Below are 9,667 nucleotides of genomic sequence, written 5' to 3'. Positions count from 1 at the left end.
TTAGTTTACCTAATGGTTTGGTGTTACATCTTGCACGTGCACTTGCACCCCTTCGACTCCGGATATAAAAATTACAGAAAAAGGACAAATTTTGTTTTGTTTTGGGTAAACTACATATTAACCCTTGTACTTTTAGGGTAATGACATTATCCCTTCAAATTTTATTTCAACATTGTACCCTTTTATTAACACCTAATCAATTTATTTGAAAAAAAAAGGATTCTTATATGACTATCATGTGCTTGTCAAATATTTCTAAATCTCCTAATCCTTTTTCGTAATTTGTGAGATCATTTTGCTTTTTTTTTCCTTGCATATTTGATAAACTGTTTAGATACATATTTCTTTCTTTCTTCATTCTTATGGCAAGGGTTTTGAAAGATTAGGGTTTAAAAGAAAAGTGGGCAAGAAAGAGATAATACGTTTTACCTTGTCTATTTTTTGTCATTTCGTAATGTCATCCCCTTGCCCATAAAATCTTAAAAGGGTATTTTAATAAATTAACATTCTTCGAAAATCCAACTAATGAATAAGGGCAAAGTGTTGGAATTGAATGTTAATTCATGAGGTTAAGTGTCATTATGCCAAAGTTTAAGGTGATCATTTGTAATTTTCCTTGCCTTTTCTTTTAAACCAAATAGAGCTTTAATGATTTTTTTAGTTTGTAAAGTAGTATCACGTTTTTGATAAGAATAAGAGAGAAAATAAGAAAAATTCAGAGAGAGAGAGAGGAGGAGGAGGAGGAGTAAATGAGCTCAGTTTAATCGTTTTTAGGGATGACAAATCAAACTTGTTAATTTATATTTTGTAGTCGGCTTTACTTTTGAGTTAAACTAATATTAATTAAGACAGTTAATTAATATATAATTGGAATATAAGGAAGAAAAAGTCCGGATGTAGATGTCAGACAATTGGACCGAGGAGCATCCCAATTCCCATCCCAATCCAAAAAAAAAAAAAAAAAAACAATCGAAGGCATTAATTCCCCTAAGGCTTTGCTGTCTCCACTTCCTTCGATGGTAATTGCGTGGACGGAAAGTCATGCTTTAATCCCTACTCACTCACTCCCCCCCAATCCATGATCCATCTGCCTCCGCCACCGACCTACTCTTACCCAGTTTCCCCTACCAAACCAATTGGCAGAATGTAAAATCAACGGCCTAGAGTCTTCCACGTGGTAGATTAAGTGGTGGTCCCTTAAAAGTATTCCATCGTCCACCTTCGATGATCATCTGTCAGATACCGTTTGAAAATATCATGCCACGTGGCAAAACCATATAAGAATAAATAAAATAAAATTCAAGGGTTACTGTTACCCAAGGAGAACCAGACGAAGCATTTATCTATCTTGATGTCCCGCCGGGGTATGAATTAGACACGTCATCCCTCCAGTTGGTAGGATTAGATGATCATGGTGTGTGGAAGTGTGGGTGTTTTATTTTAGATCGGTTTTAAAAAAAAATTGTTTATACTTTCAAGACCCATTTTTTAAAGAAACTTTTCTATTACATGAGAAATGAGCAATACTATACTGTTTGGTAAAATGATTTTTATCACCATTTTTCATGTATGTAATGGCAGGTAAATACCACATAAGATATATATCAGTCAATCATTAGAGAAAATGATTCATGGATCATTTATGGGGTCCCAATTTTTAAGATATGTCTGATTTTTTAATAATCGACTGAACCAAACAATAAGATAGATGAACATTTATGTTTATAAAAATCTGATCCAATACCATTTTTTTTGAAAAACGGCTACGATTCCAAACATCCCAAACATTTTGAGAGTTGAGGGTCCAGACACGACCATTCTTACATGTTAAAGGTGTTTAAGAAATCATAAAAGGGTAGTTTTGGTGTTTTTATTATTAACCTTTAAATTCAGTTTGAAAGGAGTATAAAGTACAAATGCATATGGTCGTGTCTCGACCAATATTAATAGGGTAACTTTTGATAAAGGGCAACTTTTGGGGTAACCCTTAAACCCCTAAAGGAGTATAAAGACCACAGCAGCTCTCTCTCTTAGACTCTTACCCATATGGCCATGACTCTGAGAGTGAGGAGAAGAGAACGAATGATAAAAGCAGGGCATCAGCATTCAACATTCACCAGCAGCAGCAGCTCAAAGGTTTGAAATTGCAGCAACTTGTTCAGAGAGAAAAAAAAAAAAAAAAGAGGCGGTGCACTTCAAATAATTTAACTCCAATGATGGGAAGTCCATAATGTTGACAAGAGGCGAAGCCATCGAATTAATGTTGTGTGAGTGAGAAGAGTTAGCGTAGGAGAAGCGTAACTATCCACGTCGGCAACCAGCATGCTTCATCATCAGGCGTTCAACGGGTACGTGGCGACTACGGAAAACTACAAACACCTTTCATACTGGTTTCAGAGAGTCGACTGGGATGGGCGTGGCACAACGAAACGTTGTTCATCTTTCCTGACATTTTCTTTTGGTTTGATGATAATTCAATGGTAAGAAGAGACGATTAGGAAGGGGGAGAGAGATTGATGGATTATGTCGGCGGATTTTGGATTTAGTTTAAGAGGGGACAACGTGGCAGTCGGTCCAGGTTGAAAGGAAGTGGTGCCCGGCTGCCTGCCTTATTATCCAAATCTGGCCATCCATCTATTATACCTACTAATTTTATAGGGATTGGATGTATTTGACATATAAAAAGCATCCCCCCGTTGCTCTTCTCTGTCGCTCTCACCCTTTTTCCCTTTGTAAATATATATATATATACTTATATAAATATATTAGATAAGGAAATAATCCAGGTGTTGTTACAAGGAAAGACCCAATATTGTGAGAAGCGAAAGGCTAAGGCAACAAGAACGGGAGACGAGAAACCCCGGAGAGAGAGAGAGAGAGAGAAAGGGCACTCCTCCACTGGTAGCCCCAACTGGAATTTCAAAAGGAAAGGAAGGGTTCGCTGTGCCAAACTGCTAGCTCCAGTGGGTGTTAAAAGAACGGCAATCCCCCAGTTGTTTCGTCGGATTCCATTATCGGCGGTGGTATCTTTTGGGTTTTTAGGAAGGGTCTGAGTTTTGGGACGGAGAGAAGGGAAAGGGGGTTTCAGATGGAAGGAGAGTGTTGCTCGACTTCGAGTTCTTCGAGTACAGGAGGAGGAGGAAGGCGAAAGGGGGCAAAAGTAGAGAAGCCTTATAGAGGGATAAGGATGAGGAAGTGGGGGAAGTGGGTGGCCGAGATTAGGGAACCAAACAAGAGGTCCAGGATATGGCTTGGTTCCTACTCCACCCCTCTTGCCGCAGCTCGCGCCTACGACACCGCTGTCTTCTACCTACGCGGCCGTTCTGCTCGGCTTAACTTCCCGGAATACTTCGTAGCTGAAGCTGAACTTCAAGACATGTCCGCGGCCTCCATACGAAAGAAAGCTACGGAGGTCGGGGCCAGGGTGGACGCCCTTGCAACCGGCGGCAACAAGACTTTCAATCTCAGCTCTTGCAGTTCCACGCCTTCCAACAAGCCCGACTTGAATCAGACGCCCAATCCTGAAAGCTCAGAAGACGACGATTGACGGGTCTGGTCTTGTCTTTTTTGTTCTATCTGAATCTGACCGGCAAGGTAACCGAAAGCCGGTTACTGAGGGTTGTGTTTCACTGGTGACCGCTTTGGATACGCAGATGGAGAGCTGTTTACTTGCGCAAGTTAGTCAATCCTCGAATTTCTTTCTTCTTTTATTTTTCTGTTAATCTTTTTTTTTTTGTTTTTTTTTGTTAAAGAAGAAGAAGAAAAAAAAGAAGTATATATGAATAGAAAGATTTGAAACTTTAGATCTCTTGTTGTTGATGGTATGCTGTTAGGGAACAGCACTGGCCTACCTCAATTACTATTGCCTTGATTTAGTACAGTAGGAGAAGATGGAAAACGAACACCATATAAACGAAAAAGATTTATAGAAGAGAAAAGAAAAAAAGACTGGAGTTTGGTATTTTCCTGGGAGGGAACCCGTTGTGGATGACGTCCTTGTGGACATGAGAGAGAGAAAGAGAGAGAGAGGACTGGGTGGGCGTGGTCCTCAGAGAGAGATTCAACAGAGTGCCGCCGCCGTCTCGGAGTGTGGGAATTTTCAAAGAAAAGCTGATTGTTTGTTTATCCCTATCTTCAAATAGGATGGTGGGTGGTGTGATTGATGATGATGTTCATGTTCCTTTTGGAATTGGGGATTGTGGTTCTCCTAAAATCTCTCTCTCCCCTCTGATATGGAAACCCAATCTGGTGGTCCGCTGATCTTTTTGCTTGGTTTTGTGGGTTCTCTCTCTCTCTCGCGCGCGCGCGTGTCCAATCGTCCTTGCATTCTAAATTTCTAATAATTCGTTGTGATATATTCGGTATGGACGGCCGAAGTAGTGGTGTGGACTGTTTTTCTGTTCCTTGTGGACGGTTTTTCTTTCTTTCTGGATCCTTCTTGTTCCCTTTTAAGTAAGTAGTTATATTACGGCAGAAAAAAAAAAATTACGTGTATCATGTATGCGGCTGCTTCACTCTGTGGAATCCAATGAAGTTTTTTTCTGTCTTTGTTTATCTTTCATGCCAAACCACCCTCACAGTGGGTATTATACGTAATGAAATTCAAATTCTTCTTCCTATTTCCTGCATGGAGGACGGAGGGAAGAGGAGGAAGATACCGCTGGGGACTGTTTTAGCCGTTGGATCCATCATTTCCTGCCTGCCAACTTGTATTTATTTATCTTTTTGTTATATATGATTTGATGTGGAGCACGCTTGTCATTGAAGGACTGACTGCACTTCATTATCAGTCTAATTGGAGGTCGTTTTCTGGGATCGCGATGTGTGTATGGGTCTGTAGGAGTAGGACCCATTATAGAACACAAATGAGATGGTGACATAAACAGGCAGAGTGGGTTGAATCAAACACAATGAAGGACGCATCCAGATCCACCATCTGTTCACCCCAATGCCAAAGTGAGTTCCATCACCCAGAACCGGAAGGTTTTGGTTGCTTGTTATGTCACTTCTCACTTGTGCAATAACTTTCACACCGGCCACAGGATGTCTCGACCCCACAAGACAAGAAGAGTCTGGGCATCTTATCACGATATATATCATCTTATTCATGTACTGAGAGACTCAGGTCTGAGGATATAAGTGGGTAATGCTTATGAGCTGGACATACCAGATGCTCTGTGGAAGTAGACTAGTAGTAGTAGTAGTAGTAGAAGTCTCAAATCTGTTGTTTATTATTGGTGAAAGTTGAATCCAAAGCCATGTTGTGGAAGGAAGGCTTTGGACTTTCTGGTTTGAAGCTACCGTTCCGTATCATCTAAGTGGTAGTGTCTAGTGTGTGATAAGGGGTGAAAATCAGAAAATGCTTATGCAAAGTTGGAAAATGGACAACCCACCACCAGTCACCACCGCACTTTGAGGGGTTTTTTCGTCGATACGACTGGAAAAGGCATAATAAAGCACTATTGTCTCTGGAGATGGGAATTGGGATACTCACCATTAGGAATAGTCCGTAGTCCACAGCCCTATCCCCTATCGAGCTGGGGCTACACTTTTACGAGCATTTCCGTCCTTCCGGGGCAGGAGACAGATATGACCCAACACTAACGTGACTGGGGGGACCAGGAAATAAGGCAGGCTAGGGAATAGGGAATAGGGAAGCCCGTCCCTCTGTCAAAGCCAAAGGAGGTTCCCTTTCTTTTCCTTCCTTTTAATCTGTTGTTAATGGGCACGCATCAAAAGCCCAATTGTCAATACCGTGGGCTCTCCCCTGTTATGTATACTAATAATTGGTGAGGTCTGAGAAGGACCGAGAGTTATTTTTTAATTGATTTGTGCATCGGTGGAGATTTTGCCTTGTCGGGCCCATAAATAAAACATGCCTATGGCTATAGCAAATGAATGAATTACGAAACAAAAAACTAATATTTATTTTATTTATTTAGGGGAGGTGACAAGTTCTCTTTCCTCATGACACCCAAATAAAAAATATATCCATATTTTTTCACGGGGAACCTATAGGCTATATAACTAGGTGTAAACAAACTAGAAATCTCACCTGATAAGATTCTCTCTCCTTGGTCCTTACCAATGAACATATGGGTCTATTACCAAATGTTGGTCCCCGTTATCCAGGCCAGTTTCTTGACTGCTCCCTAACTCCAACCCGTGTTGTCAGGCTTGGCAGCCCATAATTTTATAAACTTCATGTTTGTTTCTGTTTTTTTTTTTTTTTTTTGTGCCTGCTAAAGTGTATATGCCTTGGGAATCATCTCTTATGTCATTATTTGAAGTGGATCCAAAGAAGTGAAGAATTATCCGTGCAAATGAGCCCCACACACCACCGATGTAGATATTGCACATATGATATATGCAGTGTATGATGTGATTTCTAAAACATGCAAGAAATAAGCAAATGGATGAACAATTTGTAATGTTCTATCCTGTTTACTATTGCTCAATAGACAAATGTTGTTCCACCAACAAATAAACAGTAGATGTTAGGAACGGTTTGTTGTGACAATCTGCCCCAAATGATGGTCTTTTTGGCTGGATTCGATTCCTATCACGAGTGTGCATTGAGAATATCTCATTTGTCATTCATGGGGATATTCCCAATAGATGGCGGTAGTCTCTTGCAAGGTTCAAAGTATCAATGTCTTGACCCGTATCGGTCGATACTTATCGTTCTGGGACCTCTCCGATACGCCCCCTACAATGGGTGTGTCGGGGGTCTGAACCAGTTCAGGGGATGGAGGAGCTGTAAACTGCCCCCATGAACTGGTTTTGAAAAAAAAAATGTAAAAAAAAAGGTATCGATTTATCTAATACGCCCCTACCGACATATCGGATGTATCGATATATATTTTAAACCTAGTGTCTTGTGAGCAAAAAAGTGGAAAAAATAAATTGTGGGTAAAAGATCCAGTGTCTCTTATATGATAACCTACGAGTTCACTTTTGCTCCATTGTGAGTTTACCCTTTAGCCTTAGGCTGAAACCGTGAATAATGCCGCCCTACCTTTTCTGCTCAGTGCCCACTTTGATTTAAATGGATTGTAGACTTGTAGTGGTTGCCTTGCTTCCTTAACGCTGGTAGGTGAAGGCTGAAATCTAGGAAAATTTTCACTTAATTAGATTAATATTATATATTTCATTTCAAACTAATGTATGTAGATTCGTATAAAAGTAGGCTTTCTAATTAAAGTAATCTGTGGCCAAAAGATATTTTATTATGCTTGGGAAAGTGTACAAGTACAAATATATACATGACAAATACATATAAGATAATACAAAATACAATGTTTTGAATGTTTTGCACAGTACATATTTGTAACCTATATGAAAATTGTTCCAAGCTTTCCTTATGCAAATGTAACCTCTTTGCTTTAGGTATATAGATGTGCAAGGTTAATAATTTTCTTCCTTGGCAAAAGATAGATTTTCTTCTCATGATAGAACTTTTTCCCTTAGACACTATGATTTCAAATAGATATATAAAAAAGAAAAAAAAAAAGGCACTCTATTTCGACTTTAGGTTAGCTATTATAAAAAGAAAAAGAAAAATAAAAAGAAAAAAAATAACCTTGGACAGTTGGACTTTAGTTATTTTTATTTGGATGTATATAATTTGTGAATAAATAAAATTAAGTAGGAATCTATCTCTTGTTCTTTATGAACATAGAGACAATGGATACAGGTTAGGTTTCATCTTTTGTAGTTTTATAATTTTCTTTTAAGAAAATAAAGTATGAAATGATCTTCTATAAGAATAACAGCTAGAATGACCTTTCTTAGGGCTTTTGTTTATACTAACTTCAGCATTCTAGCTGCTACACTAAGCATATAGTGTTATATTAAATATATACACTATATATGTAAGATGCTTTCGAACATTTAATAATACATACAAATTTTCATTAGTTGGATTGCTCCAAATTTTATTGGATCAGTCGAACCACTTATTCATAGTATATATATATTGATAAACAATCATAAGAGGGCTTAAGGTACATACATTTGAGTTAGAATCTTTTATAGAAATAATATTCCTAATAATGGCGTTCCATCAATCTTATTTGTCAATACTGTTTTTATCATAGGACAGCCTTTTAACAGCCTTTGTCGGAGACGAAAATACCATTTCTGAATGGAAATTCCTATACCTTATTGATATCAGAGTTCACTTTTAAAACCAGTCAAGGTCTTTGATTTATTATTGTTGTAGTTTACCTAAAAAAATTATTGTTGTGGCCTACCAAGAATTATTTCGTCTAATTTAAGGTGGGGCCAAATAGAAAAATCAAAAGGTTTGATTTTGTTGTTTCAGCGCAAGTGTTGGCTTTGGTATAAAATAGGAGAGAAGTTAGGAATGGCAACGGGGCGGGGAGCCATTCCCATTCCCGTCCCTGTGAAAGTCTCCATCCCAACTAGTGGGGACAAGGCTATCTCCATCCCTGTCCTCATGGGGATCCCTTTTCCTACAGGGATCTCGATTCCTCACCTTTTTTTATAATGTCAATCATTTTGTATTTGTTTTTATTTTATTTAAATAATAAAAATAAAATGATTAAAATTTATAATCCTATTAAAAGGACTCAAATATATTCAAACGTATTTAACTATAGTTTTAAAAGTATTATTATACATATATATATATATATATTAGCATGGATCAGGGTTCCCACAGGGTGGGGAGTTCTCTCCCTATCCCCGCTAACAGGGATGGAAATTTCTCCACCCCCATCACCACCCCATTTGGGGTGAATCCCTATGGGATCAGAGAAATGAGAAAATTACAATCCTAAAAGAAACAAAAAGTTGAAGAAAAGTTTTCTTGAAAGTCTTTATTCTTTAATAAAGTGCATTTATCCATACTTCTTTATTTCTTAGATAAATAAAATAATAACTATTTTAGCTATAAAAAATTATTATTAAAAAAAACAATTTTATCCCATCCAAATGTTAACAAGTATTAAATAATGCCTAAGAAAATAAACTTCAAATAAATCTAAAAAAACAGCGTAGCATACTAGCATTTCGGTCTATAAAAAACAATGCTATTAACCCAACTTTGCCCTCTCAAAATCCAAAAAAATGAATAGGCCCTAAAATAAAAGGATTCTGAATGTGTGCAATATTCTCCATCGAACTTTTGAGTCAGGATGCCTTATTAAGGAAATTATTCATTGAAGGACAATAACAGATGTTTTGATCAACTCATCGTCTATGGTTTACGGCAGGCCATAACATAGCCAATTTATTGCATCAGCCATTAGACAGGCCAGTCCAGCCAAAGTGTATTAATTAATAAATATTACCGTATAGAAAATATTTCAGAAGAAAAAAAACAGATTATTCATACAATATGTCTTACACCCATAGAACGTTTCACTACCAAATAGAATATAGATATGCGCCATCCAACCCAAATCAATTAGTTGCCTGGTAATCAAAACCAAGGTTCGAATTTCGATACGTATTGTATCGAGAGCTTTTCGATACATTTTTACAGTGTGTTTCAGGGTTTAACCCGGTTCACGATATATATGGGCTTTAAAACAATCCCTTTGAATCAGATTTTAAAAAACGAAGAAAAAAAAAAAAAGAAGAAATGAACTTCCACACAGGCCGATATATCCCTATCGGATCAATATTTTGAACCTTGATC

General features: G+C 37.9%; 1 pseudogene; it reads left to right on the top strand.

Annotated features, from left to right (window-relative positions):
• Nucleotides 1-2,764: 2,764 nt before the first annotated feature.
• On the top strand, nucleotides 2,765-3,803 carry LOC148877214 (ethylene-responsive transcription factor ERF008 pseudogene; annotated as a pseudogene).
• The last annotated feature ends 5,864 nt before the right edge of the window (nucleotides 3,804-9,667 follow it).

The sequence above is a fragment of the Nelumbo lutea genome, chromosome 1 (assembly GCF_056320005.1).
Source record: "Nelumbo lutea isolate HS-2025 chromosome 1, American lotus-T2T, whole genome shotgun sequence".
Classification (NCBI taxonomy): domain Eukaryota; kingdom Viridiplantae; phylum Streptophyta; class Magnoliopsida; order Proteales; family Nelumbonaceae; genus Nelumbo; species Nelumbo lutea.
Note: the sequence above shows the minus strand (reverse complement) of the source record. Positions and strands in the feature narration are given on the sequence as shown.